Below are 17,500 nucleotides of genomic sequence, written 5' to 3'. Positions count from 1 at the left end.
AGACAAGGATGTGTGATGTTGCCATGGTTCTTTAACCCTTTGACTGTCGCGGCCGTATATGTACGTCTTACGAGGTACCATGTTTGACGTATATATACTCATAAATTCTAGCGGCTTCAAATCAAGCAGGAGAAAGCTGGTAGGCCCACATGTGAGAGAATGGGTCTGTGTGGTCAGTGTGCACCATATAAAAAAAATCGTGGAGCACGCAGTGCATAATAAGAAAAAAAAACTACAACCATTTTTTTTTAATTAAAATGCCGACTTTGTGGTCTATTTTCGTATAGTATTTATTGTTGTATTCTCGTTTTCTTGGTCTCATTTGATAGAATGGAAAACATATTATGGAAGTAGAGGTGATTTTGATTGATTTTACTATAAAAAGAACCTGGAAATGGAGCTCAAATTAGTTGAAATGTTTGATTTTTGCCGATGTTCAAAAGTAAACAAATGATGTCATTGTCCAATAAATGTCCAACTAGCCATTCTAATATGCAGTCATGAATGGGTTAATGTTATTTATACAATTATTATAGTTTTGCAGTATTATTATTTTTTATTATTATTTTTATTATCACACTGGCCGATTCCCACCAAGGCAGGGTGGCCCAAAAAAGAAAAACTTTCACCATCATTCACTCCATCACTGTCTTGCCAGAAGGGTGCTTTACACTACAGTTTTTAAACTGCAACATTAACACCCCTCCTTCAGAGTGAAGGCACTGTACTTCCCATCTCCAGGACTCAAGTCCGGCCTGCCGGTTTCCCTGAACCCCTTCATAAATGTTACTTTGCTCACACTCCAACAGCACGTCAAGTATTAAAAACCATTCGTCTCCATTCACTCCTATCAAACACGCTCACGCACGCCTGCTGGAAGTCCAAGCCCCTCGCACACAAAACCTCCTTTACCCCCTCCCTCCAACCTTTCCTAGGCCGACCCCTACCCCGCCTTCCTTCTTCTACAGACTGATACACTCTTGAAGTCATTCTGTTTCGCTCCATTCTCTCTACATGTCCGAACCACCTCAACAACCCTTCCTCAGCTCTCTGGACAACAGTTTTGGTAATCCCGCACCTCCTCCTAACTTCCAAACTACGAATTCTCTGCATTATATTCACACCACACATTGCCCTTAGACATGACATCTCCACTGCCTCCAGCCTTCTCCTCGCTGCAACATTCATCATCCATGCTTCACACCCATATAAGAGTGTTGGTAAAACTATACTCTCATACATTCCCCTCTTTGCCTCCAAGGACAAAGTTCTTTGTCTCCACAGACTCCTAAGTGCACCACTCACCCTTTTCCCCTCATCAATTCTATGATTCACCTCATACTTCATAGACCCATCCGCTGACACGTCCACTCCCAAATATCTGAATACATTCACCTCCTCCATACTCTCTCCCTCCAATCTGATATCCAATCTTTCAACACCCAATCTTTTTGTTATCCTCATAACCTTACTCTTTCCTGTATTCACTTTTAATTTTCTTCTTTTGCACACCCTACCAAATTCATCCACCAATCTCTGCAACTTCTCTTCAGAATCTCCCAAGAGCACAGTGTCATCAGCAAAGAGCAACTGTGACAACTCCCACTTTATGTGTGATTCCTTATCTTTTAACTCCATGCCTCTTGTCAAGACCTTCGCATTTACTTCTCTTACAACCCCATCTATAAATATATTAAACAACCACGGTGACATCACACATCCCTGTCTAAGGCCTACTTTTACTGGGAAATAATTTCCCTCTTTCCTACATACTCTAACTTGAGCCTCACTATCCTCGTAAAAACTCTTCACTGCTTTCAGTAACCTACCTCCTACACCATACACCTGCAACATCTGCCACATTGCCCCCCTATCCACCCTGTCATACGCCTTTTCCAAATCCATAAATGCCACAAAGACCTCTTTAGCCTTATCTAAATACTGTTCACTTATATGTTTCACTGTAAACACCTGGTCCACACACCCCCTACCTTTCCTAAAGCCTCCTTGTTCATCTGCTATCCTATTCTCAGTCTTACTTTTAATTCTTTCAATAATAACTCTACCATACACTTTACCAGGTATACTCAACAGACTTATCCCCCTATAATTTTTGCACTCTCTTTTGTCCCCTTTGCCTTTATACAAAGGAACTATGCATGCTCTCTGCCAATCCCTAGGTACCTTACCCTCTTCCATACATTTATTAAATAATTGCACCAACCACTCCAGAACTATATCCCCACCTGCTTTTAACATTTCTATCTTTATCCCATCAATCCCGGCTGCCTTACCCCTTTTCATTTTACCTACTGCCTCACAAACTTCCCCCACACTCACAACTGGCTCTTCCTCACTCCTACAAGATGTTATTCCTCCTTGCCCTATACACGAAATCACAGCTTCCCTATCTTTATCAACATTTAACAATTCCTCAAAATATTCCCTCCATCTTCCCAATACCTCCAACTCTCCATTTAATAACTCTCCTCTCCTATTTTTAACTGACAAATCCATTTGTTCTCTAGGCTTCCTTAACTTGTTAATCTCACTCCAAAACTTTTTCTTATTTTCAACAAAATTTGTTGATAACATCTCACCCACTCTCTCATTTGCTCTCTTTTTACATTGCTTCACCACTCTCTTAACCTCTCTCTTTTTCTCCATATACTCTTCCCTCCTTGCATCACTTCTACTTTGTAAAAACTTCTCATATGCTAACTTTTTCTCCCTTACTACTCTCTTTACATCATCATTCCACCAATCGCTCCTCTTCCCTCCCGCACCCACTTTCCTGTAACCACAAACTTCTGCTGAACACTCTAACACTACATTTTTAAACCTACCCCATACCTCTTCGACCCCATTGCCTATGCTCTCATTAGCCCATCTATCCTCCAATAGCTGTTTATATCTTTCCCTAAATGCCTCCTCTTTTAGTTTATAAACCTTCACCTCTCTCTTCCCTGATGCTTCTATTCTCCTTGTATCCCATCTACCTTTTACTCTCAGTGTAGCTACAACTAGAAAGTGATCTGATATATCTGTGGCCCCTCTATAAACATGTACATCCTGAAGTCTACTCAACAGTCTTTTATCTACCAATACATAATCCAACAAACTACTGTCATTTTCCCCTACATCATATCTTGTATACTTATTTATCCTCTTTTTCTTAAAATATGTATTACCTATAACTAAACCCCTTTCTATACAAAGTTCAATCAAAGGGCTCCCATTATCATTTACACCTGGCACCCCAAACTTACCTACCACACCCTCTCTAAAAGTTAATCCTACTTTAGCATTCAGGTCCCCTACCACAATTACTCTCTCACTTGGTTCAAAGGCTCCTATACATTCACTTAACATCTCCCAAAATCTCTCTCTCTCCTCTGCATTCCTCTCTTCTCCAGGTGCATACACGCTTATTATGACCCACTTCTCGCATCCAACCTTTACTTTAATCCACATAATTCTTGCATTTACACATTCATATTCTCTTTTCTCCTTCCATAACTGATCATTCAACATTACTGCTACCCCTTCCTTTGCTCTAACTCTCTCAGATACTCCAGATTTAATCCCATTTATTTCCCCCCACCGAAACTCCCCTACCCCCTTCAGCTTTGTTTAGCTTAGGGCCAGTAGTCTGCATAATAGTAAGTCTTCTATTTTTTGTTTGAATAAAAATTCAAAATAGAAAGCAAGAGTAATATCAGAGGGGCCTGGAGACATGACTGATGAACAAAGAAAATGTTATTTTAGAGCCAGGAATGTCTGCATTGTTCATTCTGGACCTTATTTTGAAATTGTCATATTTTTTAATTTTTGTGAAATTGGCCAAATTGCAAATTTCTGACCACATTATTGGGTAGTTGAAATCGGTAAATGGGCAGTTTCTTGTACTCAATCGATAGAAAAAAATGGAGTTCTAAAGAAATAGCTATGAGTTTGGTTGACTGGAGCAATGGAATTAGCCGAAAATAGGGCTGAAAGTGGGCGAAATCGCCGATTTGTAAATATCGCCGAGGTCGCTAACTTTGCGAGAGCATAATTCTGTCAGTTTTCCATCAAATTTCGTTTTTTTGGTGTCATTACAATCGGGAAAAGATTCTCTATCATTTCATAAGATTTTTTTTTTTTTTTTTTAATTTTGCGACACCAGGAGACACCTCAGGATTGGGGGTTGCGGCAGTCAAAGGGTAAAATATTTATAGCTGGTGTCATAAAAGAAGTGCTAGGGTGTTGAGGAGAGGTATGGGACTAAAAGATAAAGTGGGGGTTATCATGGTTAATTTTTGCTGGTGACAGGATTCTTTTGGGAGATTCTGAAGAGAAGCTCTGAAAGTTCATAGATGAGTTTGGGAGGATATGTAAAAAATTAAATTAAAAGTGTACATAGGAAAGAGCAAGGTGATAAGAGAAAACAAAAAAGAATTAGGCAATGAAAGATTGCTTATCAGATTAGAGGGAAGGAATATGGAAAATGCATATGTATTCAGATATTTAGGAGTGAACTGGTCGGCAGATGGGCCCATGAAAGATGGTAACCAGAGAAGTGATGATTAGTACAGGTGGGTGGTGTATTGAGACATCTGTGGAAGACAAAGAATGGTATCCATGGAGGCAAAAAAAAAAAGAGAGATAGAGATAGATTGATTGATTGCACCAGAGTGTATACTGGTGCCAACACTCTTATATGGATGGGTGTGAAGCAGGAGTTGAAAATGTTGCGGGGAGGAGGCGGTTAGAGGCAGGGAGGACATCATGTTTGAGGGCAATGTGTGGTGTGAATATTATGCAGAGAATTAACAGCTGGAGATTAGAAGGTGTAGGGTTGCCAAAAGTATCATTCAGAGGGCAAAGAAGAGGTTGTTGAAGTGGTTTGGATATACAGAGAGGATAGAGCAAAATAGGATGACTAAAAGTACATACATATATCTGAGGTAGATAAGAGTTGTTCCAGGATGGGTTGGAGGGAAAGGGTAAGGGAGGTTTTGAGTGCAAAGGGCTTGGACATCCAACAGGCTTGTGTTGCCGTGTTAAAGAGGATTGAGTGGAGGCAAGTGGTTCTTATGATTTGATGTGCTGTTGGAGTGTGAGCAGGGTAATATTTCTGAAGGGATTCAGGGAAACCAGTTAGCTGGACTTGAGTTTTGGAGGTGAGAAGTAGTGACTGCACTCTGTGGGTGGGGATGTTGCAGTTGGGAATGTTATCTGAGCAGTGATGCTGGCATGCTCCAGGCAAGACAGTGATTGAATGAATGACAGTGAAAGTATTTCTTCTTTTTTGGGTCACCCTACCTTCATGGGAGATATTCAGTGTTTGCCTTGCTTTATCATATTATAGATAGTGAGATAAGTACCTTATATATTGTGATCACAATACTGTGTTTTCAATTGATGCACAATTTAAGTTGCAGTCAGATACTGTAGTACAGTGTTATAGCTAAAGTCAAGTGATCCTGCCAATTTTTTTTTAAATTTTTGTATATATTATTTATGGATAGGCAGTACATTTGTCTGCATATATTTGCAGTAATTTGATTATATATTAATTGACTAATAATTAATGTACCACAAGATTTGATTGAAATCTTATTGTTAATTACTTTTATCGCCAAGATGGTCTGTCAGATCTTTGTAATTGTTTTGTTAGCAAGCTGGTTTATGCATTTTGGTAGCAAGCTGGTTTATGCATTTTGTTAGCATGCAGGTTTGCATATTTTGTTATCAAGCTGGTTTACACATTTCACAATGGAGGTATCTAAAAATATTGTACAATGAGATGAATACGAACTGATACTGATGCTGCTCCTTAATCTACATATTTTTTTTTTTTTACCTTGTAATGTTAAATATTTTAAATTCATTGTGTATTTTGTAAAAAAATATAGGCTAATGACCTACGAACTCATTGTTATCAGTGATAAACGTGGGCTTTGAATAAGTGTAAAAAACAAATAGAAGCTTTGTGAAACAATATTGATAGTGCATAATATATTTGCACCCTAGAATTTGTAATATATCCAATAATGATGAGTAAGGAGATTTCTGTAATTTATTTTAATTTAAAAATAAGATATTTACCAGATGTGTATCCCTGTCATATTGTGATTGAAGAACTTGGCATGAGAAAATATCCACAATTACAAGATGTTGAGAGATATACAGTCACCACTCTTGTAAATCTCTTCTATGTAGTGCAATTTTTTGGCAAATGCAGTTGAAATAGCACATTCTATGGAGGTCCCTGCATGTATTATTTAATTTTGGATGTACTTTTTTTCATTCGCATTCATGAAAAATTGCACTGTATATAGGAGCTTTGTAATAGAGCTAACTACATTTTCAAAACCTATATTTTTTTTGCTATTTAGTACCTATTGGCACTAAATAGCAAAATACACTCGCACAGATTTGTGTATGAGTGTATAAAAGTCCCATGTAGTGTTGCAGATGTGTGAATGAATGTACTTCACTTGCTTAGGGAGAGCATTTCTTTGAGTCTTGACGATTATCTCACCTTCCTTCCTTCCTCCAGTATCCTCTTCTCACTCTTACCTTCACTATACCTCTTTTAATACTCATTTTATTTCTTTATTTATATTTATTGCAAACATGTTAATGTCTAAAGTTACATCTGATAAATTCAACACTTGATCTGTTGAATAATATGCTATAAAAGATTGCAAATCACCTTCACCCTAAGCACTGGACATGTATATCTGCTGGACAAGTTGCAGATTTTAACACACATTCCTTCACTATTTTGCATCTTGCCATATATTTGTATTCCTTCCTATTGCATTTCTTGTATACTTGTATTGACTCCCCTTTCATTTACATTTTATTTTTTGATCTTGGTAATACAAGTAATATTTTTTTATTTATCTATTTATTTATTTATTTTTTTTTTGCTGGAACCCACTCATCTTTAAATACATATATATGAGCTTCATGACAAAAGTACCACAGTATTTTTCCATAAATATATCCTTGATGTAATAAGGAAATGCATAGAACGTTGTTGACTAATTATAGAAACATACTGGGTCTATGCATTTCTGTGACTTTTATTATTGTGTTACCAAACGTTCATTTGGTGTCTTCGTCATTTGTTATAAAAATGCTTTTTGTTCCCTCTAAACTTTGTAGCGTTATTTACTTTTTTTTTCTTTATTGCTCAGTTTTTGTTTTGTTACTTTTCCTTAAGTTTCCACATTTGTTCTCTTGGTAGTGCCATCATCCTTGGTGTGGCCCTTCCCTCTCCATTAGGTGTGCTGTGCTTAGACTGGTGGAAGCTGCGGCCTTAGAAGAGAGGCATTTTAGCCTCAATCACGTGTTTCTCTTGATTTTCTTGGCTCAATTCAATTGATATCTGGAAAAAGTAATAATCGTTTTAGTTATCAAAAAAATTTCCTTCCAAGGCTTTAGACAAACAGAATATTTTTGACTGCCCAATTTTGAGGCCACAACTTGCAGTCTTGCTAAAGCACAGGTGGTGACAGGCATTGTGCAGTATGGTGCAGATACTTGACTGTCACCTTTGTTAGCTGTGCACTTTCAATCGTTAAAGCAAGTGTTTGCCGTCTTCCGATGCCTGTCACTGCATGCATTGATATAGAAATTACCTGTTTAAAGTTAGTAATTGGTTCAGTTGGGAATGATCAAATGACTGACAGTGTCCTTTTCCGTTCTTTTTCCAGATTATCAATTGCTTCAAAAATTACAATTTATCAGCGCCTCCCACCAGTACATGCACTGGCCATCGCGTCGCCCTGCCGTCTGTCCGGGATGTGGCAAGTTCTTTAAATTCAAGTACAATATGAAGATCCATCTGAAAAAGTGTGTGCAGGTGCAAGGTCATCTGAGTGGTGCGATGTTGGGTGGCAATGTTGGTGAGGAAGTGGCAGCACATCCAGCACTTCCAGCTCCACCACCACCACCAACACATGCTCATGGCACTCACTCAACTTCCTGACTGGCAGCGCTGAGCCAGGATGCCCCATCCACCAACATTCAAAAAGCTCCTCCTCCATCTCCGCCCCTGTCTTCGCTGCAGTCATCACATGATCTGCCTCACTCGCCAACACTGTTAGCTACCTTAGCTGCAAGACGGCAGGCTACTGCAGGGGAGAGAAAGTGGTACCCTTATTAGGGCATCCTGCAGTATTACTGCCTGCAGAGTTTCACGCTGAACCCGCCAAGACAGCTTATCTGGGACTTGGCATGGGGCCCCGGAGGAGACATCAAGAACCCCGGTGATAAGTCACCTTGCAGCCTTCGTGGTTACCCCGCACGAGTAGAGCTTATATTACACAATGTGATTGTTGATGTAGTGAAGGCTGCTATATGTGACATGATTAATAGAAACCAGGGCTTGGTACAGGGTTGACATTGTCTTCCAGCTTCCTGTCATGCGCTGCAATCTTCTCATGAAAGATGAGCTGAGAGTGTTTTCCATGTCGTGAATATGTAAACACCAAGGTTTAGCGGCTTAAGTGTGGCAGCATAGCTGCCCTGTTATGTAATTGAAGGTTAATGGTTTAGTTGTAATAAGTGAGTTAATGAGTTAAGGAAGTCAAGATGTTAATTATTAAGTACTGGGAGCTTGATTTTGTGAACTGTATAGCAGCAGCAGCAGCAGCTTTTAAGATGGACGTGCCAAATGCGGGGTGTGGCTAATAGCCTTGCCGGTCTAATGTACGAAATACTGTATAACATGGGCTGGGTCCCGCAGTTCTTATGATGGCCAACAGTCATCGCTGCAGCTGGCATGGCCTCAGTCACAGCAACAGTAACAGCAAGCAGGCAACAGTCAGCCAGGTTCAGCATAGCAAATCAGATTGGCAGCAGTTAGCAGCAGCAGCAGCAACAGTCAGGCTCAGTACAAATATTACGGGTTACATTGCTCGTTCCCTTGCTGCCCTGCACATGGGGCGCAGCTTGTCAGATGAAACAATCAATGTGTGACCTCAGAGACACTTGCTCACTCTATGGCAGGGATCAGTACCTCACAGGGTTGGTGGTAATTTGCTTCTCTCATCCAGTGCCATCATTAGTAACAGATTTTGTGATGACATGGAGGAAAGAAGCAGTGCTGTCATCCCGACAACAATATTACCTCATTATGCGCTTTAAACAGGGTGAATCCTAGCACCTGGCCTTACTTCTGTCAGGCCTTATGATGCAAAGTTCACTCTGCCACATAAATTATTTTCCTACAGTACCTCATGCTTATGTCAGGGTTACAAGAACCTGGCATCATCTAAATTAGTCCGTAATGCATTTATACAGTATAAACATTACCTACAATGTTCCTCAGGTATTTTTTATGACTTCTCTGTGGTCCACAGGTCTGAATTCCCCGGGGGAGTGTGCGGCTCCCAATCTCAGCTGCAACTGTTTGCTGGGCACCAGAGCCAGGGCAGTTGAGCCAGGCTACCTTACACTACTTGTTGCCCATTGTTTGTAGTATTATTGTTGTTGTTGAGATTGAAGAACTATTATTTAAAGGGTAGTGTAGTGGCTCTTTCTGCCCTGCCTCGGGTGTTCGGGTCAAGCCCAGCGGCAGCAGCAGCAGCAGTAAAGCGGTGGTGCGGCCACTGCGCCCACGTACAATCAGGGTGCCGTCCTCTCCCGGGGCACAATCTACCTCACAGTGCAAACATATTGTATCCTGTTAATATAATAGGAGCACTTTGTATTGTAGCTACTGACCAACCTACCTATCTTCCAGTCTCCATCTGGTGATCAAAGTGACAACTTCAAAAAAATAACCAGTCCCATGGCAGCTTTCATGACCAGCTACAGTTGTGTACTTCAGGCATGGTTAGGCAAAGAAGCTGCACCTGTTATAAAACTGCAGCCTTTCTGCTTTTCCATCACAGTAATGCACACATTAATAAATCATCCCTATGAACTCTAAAAGTTGGATTAATTTTTTTTTTTAAGTAGCTGGTCATAGGAAGCAGCCTTTATCTGTGTTCATAAAATTGGCGATATGTAAAGCACTTATTAGTAGTTAAGCAAATATTTCCCTCTTCATGAATGTTGGCAGTGAAGGAAACTTGTCAAGCCTTTCTTTTGTTTACATGGGTAATGTATACAATTGGCAATTGTTTCAAGACAGTAATGATTTATAACTCATTCAGAAAACCAATAAAGTGGTCTTAATATGTTTTTACCATCCAAATGCTGAATTTTCACACTCTTGATTAGTAAAGAAATCTACTTTTGTTCCCAGTTGAGTTTTTAGGGTTTAATGTTTTCCCATTTCCCCTTTTAGCTTGAGGTGCATGCTTTGTGGCGTGTTCAGAGGTGTGTGGAAGTCTCGGCAGTTGGGGGTATTCGTGGTTTGCCACGCTAAAACTAAGAGAGGGCTCTAAATTGTACTAGTGACATTCATTGACAGGGAAATTTTTATGGTGTGGAAGCATGTCTATAAATCTTGTCACTTTGACATAATTGTCATTGGGTTTACTAAGAGGATTGAGATTTATGACAGTGTATTTCTGAAAAATATATGACAGACATAGGTCTATAATTTTACTAATTGTATGCTGTGCAAAGGTGCTCAATGTTAATCACTGCTTGATAAATTTTTTAACATATTTAGAGTTATGATTAATGTTTCCAGATTGTATGGTTCCTACAAATTATTGAGGAAGCAGTGTAGTGAGCACAGATGTTCAGTTCCAACATCTTATGTTGTGTTGTCTGGAGGTGCTACCCATCTTGTACCAGGAGTTACATGTTTATGTCTTGACAGTGCACAATAATTTTTCATGTTATCCTTTCCATAGTTCATCCACAGCTCCATAGTAACCAGTGTCCTGTTCTAGGGGTACAGTACTCCACTTCCATTATTCATGTTCTCATAGCACCATAGTAACCAGTGTCTTGTTGTAGGTGTACAGTACTCTTCTTCCATTGTTAATGTCCTTACAGTCCCATACTAATCATAGAGTCCTGGTTTAGGAGTGCAGTAGTCAATTTCCATTGTTAATATCCTCATGCGCATGACACTTTATTTCACAGTAACATTAGTCTAGACTTGATATCAGTAATAGTATTTGTGGTATTCAAAATGTAGTCCGGAAACTTTCCAGATTCCAATTTGAAGAGAACAGATACTTTATATTTCAATTTATGTGCTCACAACAGCTATTATTGTTATTGTTATATGTTCATATCATTTTAACAAAGCATTCTTCCATTACTTATGTTTCTTATTGTGCACTCTTTATTATAGCATTCTCATCAGATGTTCATTCCCTTTTAAAGTACCTCATCATACTTCCTAAGAGTTTTTCAAGCATCGAACTCATCATCCTGGCCATAATAGCTACACATAATGTGTGCTACTCTAGTGGAGGATGCAAACCAAGATGGTAGCACTCCAGGTATACACAACATACAGCAACAAAAGACACACAGTAACAATGTCCTTCCCAGGCCAGGCACTGCTCGTCCTTGTGAAGGATCGCCAAAGAGCCACAGGCTGTGTGGTTTTCCCTGGTGATCTTTGGGATGTATTAATTGTTTCCTGTACAGTACCTAAAGCTTTAGCGGTACTTTTCACTGAATATGTTATAGAAAACACCCATTGACCACTAGGATAGCCTCCACCTAATATGGCATATATAAAATGAATTTGAGTTTTGTGGCAGTAAGCCAAACCTGTGGTGTTAAAATGCACAGATCTGATAGTCGAGATGTGATGGAGTGGAGCTGTGAGACAGCACGCATCCCCATGTATTGCTCATGGGGAGTAAAACAGCACCCAGTGCGTTGCAGTCAGTAAGGTAGCCAGGCACGGAATGGCTGGGATGGACCTTGTTTTGCGTCAGTCGTTGCTGTTTATCTTACTGTATCCAAATGGGGCGGGACTACAGCTGGCTCAGGTTGTCAAGACACGTTGTGTCCAGAATTATGATTCCGATATAAAGTAGCCTGTCCCCCACTTTCTCTCTCTATTGCAATTAGGTAGACACTTTCGTGGCCAGAGTTGATTTTATTTTTTCCTGTATTTTTAGAACTGAAAATGATATTTCAGAGGATAATATTGCACTTTCTTATTTTTATTATTATTATTGTTTATTATTATTATCACAGTATTATTATTTATATTAATAATTCTTTTAGTGTGGCAAATTGTCACTGAAATAATAGAATTTTATTCAAAAAATGGAATTTAATTCAAGCAGTTGAGTTTGCCATGAAGATGTGCTACCCACGGTGGTGCTAAAACACTTAAGCACGGCTCTTATACCAGTGAACCTCCGGTGCACGGGCATATCAAGTTTGATTGCTGAATGACCCATTTTTTTTTTTTTTATGTCTGAAAGATTTTCTTATCCTACTCGTATCATACTTTATCCTTTATCAGTAAATTCCTAGTTATTATGATCTATTATCTATTACCTTCCACTTTTTTTTTTTCAAAATATATGTTTAGTGTTGATTTTCTTATTCATTAATGTTTATTTTGGATATTAGAATAAATTTTTGTCATTTTGTTATCTGTTAGTAACTCTGGGGACTATCTTCCCCATGACCTGGTTTCAGATCGGGCCAGTGATAAATGGCAAGTCATTGTTATCCCAACATAGCTTTACCCAATGAATATGTCAATGTCATGTTATATTCTCACATCACAGCATTTCTACTTTGACATCTTCCAGTACTCGCCTAAAAAAAACGTGTTTCCTAACGATTGTCAAATATGGGAGTCCACTGAGATGAACTTAAGAAACCTTCAGCACTTTCACCCTTCCATGTTGATGGGGTCTCAGCGCCCACAATCTCATCACATACACTGTACCAACAAATTTTTACATTAAATAATGGGGAATTTTCCCCTCATTTTTTTAAATTTTGCTGTTACTTATTGCCCTTGACTTTGAACAGTTGAAAGATACTGTTCGGACTACATCTGATGGATTAGAATTCTTTTCTCTCTATTTTTATTATGATTGTAATGACAGTAAATTAGTCATAACAGTAAATTGTAATTAATAGCAAAGAGTTAATTAAGATAGCTTAAAATTGGATGCAGATTCATGTTTGTGAATTTGTTAAAAAATATTAAATAACCAGATGGTTCAAGTGCTTTTTAAATCTTAACCCGTAAACGGTCCAAGCAGATCTATGTTCACATGTGTGGTGCTACAAAAGTAGATTACGTTTTTTTTACATATTTTCAAATATAAAAAAAAAGTAGATCAAAGTTTTTTACACATTTTCAAATGTAAAAAAACAAAAAGATGATCTACTTTTTTTACATTCAAATGTTGAAAAAAACGTATATATATGTTTGGACTGTTTACGGGTTAAAATGCAATATCAGTTAATGAATAAGACACACGTGAAGTGCTTGGGTATCATTATTGCTGAAGTGTAACACTGAAGACTGTACTTCACTGAAGTCTGTTGTACAGGTGAAATGCTTCAGCAGCAAATATAGTAAAGTGTTACACATGTCTCATTCATCATCTTGTCAGAAGAAAATCATGGAAGTATTGTCCTGAACGTTCTCCACTCTCCTGTCCCTCCTACCATGTGCTGTGAATGATCTTACACCCATGGTGTTCTCTCCATTCCTCTCCCTACCTACCATGTGCTGTGAATTATCTTACCCCCTGGTGTGCTCTCCACTCCCCTCCCCACCTACCATGTGCTGTGAATGATCTAGCCCTCCTGTGGTGTGCTCTCCACTCCCCTTTCCTCCCACCATGTGCTGTGAATGATCTCATCCCCCATGGTGTGCTGTCCATTCTCCCTCCCACTCACCATGTGCTCTGAATGATCTCCCACATGTTTAGGATTTGTATTAAATTAATGAGTATAATTTTCCTATCCAATCCAGAGCAGATCTGTGTGTGTATACTCCAAGAGTTTACTTTAATTCCTATGTTAGATACTGAAATATTCTTGATTGGTGGTGTACAGGTGACATGTAAACTCAATGCCACTTGTGTAGTCAATAATCCCACTAGCCATTACTGAAGCTATTCCTGTTTATTATTTTCACTTCCACTCTAATTCTGATGATAAGATCAACAAAAACTACTGTATTTTTTTCAGTATTACTATATTCTGTTTCATTACTCTTATTACTGCATTCTGCATCATATACAACAGTTCCTAATCTTTCTGAAGTCTTTTTCACACCAGAATTTGTGTGTGTGTGTGTGTGTGTGTGTGTGTGTGTGTGTGTGTGTGTGTGTGTGTGTGTGTGTGTGTGTGTGTGTGTGTGTGTGTGTGTGTGTGCGCGTGTGTGCGCACAAGAGAGAGCAAGTATAAATGAGTATGAAAGTTAGCTAGTTCCATACACACATTTTTTTACTTAAAGGTTATGTTATATAGGTCAAATATATGCTCAAGGGAATACAGTTGCCATTCTGTCTCCCAGTTAATAATGTGTTCATAGATGAAGTTTTTGAGTGCTGTAAATGTGACAGTTTGTGTGTTTTTGTTCGTTTAAACTATATGGAAAATAAGTAGCCTTGGTGTGCCCGTGAACCAACTTGACAATGGGAGTGCTGGTGGGTAAACTGAGTAGCCAGAAGCACACTGATGGTTTCTGACACCTGTTTTCATGCCACCCTTGCTGTGCAAGCAGATTGTCTAAACCTCAGAATTTTATTTTTTTTCAACGTGGTGTGACGGGTTGGGCCGAGACATCTTGTTAAGACGGGGTTTATGCTATGGAATATTTTTTATTAAAGATACATTCCCCTTTAGCATATCATGTTTTATTATGGTACTCAAAATTTGGTTAGTTAAATTTATTATGTTAGATACAGTTCTTGATGGTAAATAAATTTTTTGAGAGACTAGGGTTTAAAAAAGTCAGTTTTCTTCTTCCCATTGCATCTCTAGAGTGATGAATTGCCATACATAATTTGACTAGTATATATTTGGAGAACTACATTATATTGTATAAGGTTTGTATACTCAAGAAAATGATGACATCATCAAGAGAGGATTTAGTTTCACACCCATCTCACCACTCAGACCAACTTGTAACACATATCACTTCTCTCGCTACTCGTGTGTGATTTTATAATATAATAAAAAAATAATGGTTTTCTGTGTTGTTATTTTGTGTACCTAAATTAATAAAGTTTAGCATTTCCTACTGAAGAGAATGATCATTTGTATATATTATTTTGTTTGGGATAAGTGATTTGTTGGGAAATTTAAATTATTTAAAAAGTCATACACAATATTTCAATATTCACATTGCTGACTGATGTCGCTGAATGATTTTCTAAGCTTAATTATTTTTAATCCAGCTACTCTACTGAAAATTATATGTTCAGTCCTGGCAATTTATTCTCTAAAGTCTATATGGCCCTGCTACTATTGCTGATTTTGATTATAATATTATGGTTGTATATTTTGATATTGTATAGTGTGATAGTGATGAGTATTGTGTTACTATGTAGGATGCCACTCTATTGTACATATTACTGGATCCCATTTATATTACCTGTTTACCTGTAGCATGTGTAACACTTGCTTTTGAATTCCTGCTAATTATAAACATTTAATTTCTTTTATTTTATTATTTCTTTAACAAATGTTGTGGATGGATCCTATTTTCTCGGCTTTTATTCCCACTGACAGGGTTCGAAATTTCATAAAAGATACTAACTACTTTTATGGCATCTTGCCTTTTCATGACCGGATTTTGGTTTACATTTCGCTTTCTTTTGTTTCAATAAACCATAATTGCGTGTGGGTGGCTTTACACTTGGCTTTCTGGTGATCAAGTCCTGCAGGTATTATTTTTAAGACTGGCTGTGGCGAGCACTAGCAACACTTTGACCCTGATAGTGGGAATAAACTGAGGTGTGTTGTTTCTCATCTCTTTCAGACAGTCATGGGCTTCTTTCATCTCTGCACTCCTCCCCAGTGTCTCTGTTCTTCCCCCCGCGTACCTGGTCAACCTCGACGGCTGGCCTGCGTCCCCAGCTCTCCCTTCCCCCATTGGCCCCCCTCACCTTCCCTCGATCCTCTTCATCCTCTCACGGCTCCTCGGTGGCAGCAGCAGCCATGGCCGCACAGCTGTCCCCACTACGTCCCAGGACACTGCGGCCTTCACATCGCCCTGCCCATTGTCCTGCTTGTGGTCGATACTTCACTTTTGGACACAACATGAAAGCTCATCTCAAGAGATGTCCCAAAAATGCTCATCGGCCTCCATTGGTCACATCAGTTACTTCGGTTATCTCTGCTCCCATCATCACAACGTCCGTCATGCCAAAACTTGACACCAATCACACTTCTCCGTCCATGTCACCCTCCATCCTGGCGGAGAAATTGACTGCTGACACTGGAGAAAGCCTGAGGGCTGCTTCAAATTAATTTGAAAAATATTTAACCTCCATTTTTTGGGGGGTGGGGGTGGGGGAAGGGGCATCTAAACTACCTGTTACTCCCTTCCAGACCAGTGGACTTAAAATTCTGAGACATTTCTAAAGTATATTTATTGGCATAGCCATCACTTGAAAAGTACACTGTTACTTCCTAGATGTCTTGTGGTACTGGAATGGATTAACTAAAAAATTTACAATTGTGAAGTTTATATAGTTATGTAGCAGTCGCGATGCATAGTTGGCAGCCAGTGTGTACTGGTGGTGGTGTCACAATGTAACTCGTGCCAGGTACCTTTGCTCATGTGTGTGCCAACACTGTAAGACCTGGGAAAAATAAGGTCCCACGAACATGACATGTTCCTATGAACCATGACAAGCGAAGCTTTTCTGCCCATCTTATGGCTGTTGTGGATGCTGGACTTAAGATTTACTTAAATGCCATAACCATTAATATATCAAGTGTTCAATTTAACATTGATAGCACTGTACTATATACCCAGTGTCTATAGCAGCAATAATAATTTGGGCAGGTGGAAGCAGATCTGCAGAAATATGCAGCTTTATCAATCCATGACAATTTGGAGACAGTTTCTTTAAGGGTTATTAGTACTTAAGATGATCATAGTTATATTGTAAGAGTGATTTAACTAACGAAGAATCTCCTTTAACATTGTGCCATATAACATGCTAAGTCACACTTAGTCCCTAAGAAGCAGCCAGCATAATTATTAATACTCGAGAAATGAATATGTTGGGAGAATTTGCTGGATTTGATTGTTTAGTTGTAGATTCTTAGTTTGTTGTTTTAGTTTTTGTTTAGTATGAGTAGACATAGCCATCAGTAGTATTTGATTGTTATTTTGATAAAAAATTTTATATCCCAACACTCAGGAAAATAAGCCTAGCAAATTTTCTCATCGTTCTAAGGCAAATGCAGCTAACTCTGCAAGTTTCCATCCTCATATTGCATAATCCCGATGGTTCACTAGCTATTCCTATTTATTATTTGCACTTCCACCCTTACCTAGGAACCTTTTTTTTTTTTTGTTTAATAAGAAATATATTACCTTGCATAACATAGTGGCCTTTTGTCTTAATATATGTGC

General features: G+C 38.8%; 2 protein-coding genes across 2 annotated transcripts in view; one reads left to right on the top strand and one right to left on the bottom strand.

The window, feature by feature from the left end:
• The window catches only part of LOC128705103 (broad-complex core protein isoforms 1/2/3/4/5-like), a gene marked incomplete in the record, with an annotated part of 369,072 nt that overhangs the window by 221,168 nt on the left and 130,404 nt on the right, over positions 1–17,500 (top strand).
• The window catches only part of LOC128706493 (SET domain-containing protein SmydA-8), a 187,832-nt gene continuing 186,361 nt past the window's right edge, over positions 16,030–17,500 (bottom strand). The window contains exon 9 of the transcript XR_008409878.2: positions 16,030–16,326. The gene's annotated coding sequence lies outside the window, so the exon portion shown is untranslated. The remainder of the gene's footprint in view (positions 16,327–17,500) is intronic.

This window comes from Cherax quadricarinatus, chromosome 3 (assembly GCF_038502225.1).
Source record: "Cherax quadricarinatus isolate ZL_2023a chromosome 3, ASM3850222v1, whole genome shotgun sequence".
Lineage (NCBI taxonomy): Eukaryota > Metazoa > Arthropoda > Malacostraca > Decapoda > Parastacidae > Cherax > Cherax quadricarinatus.
The sequence above is the reverse complement of the archived record's forward strand: the minus strand, read 5'-3'. Positions and strand labels throughout refer to the sequence as shown.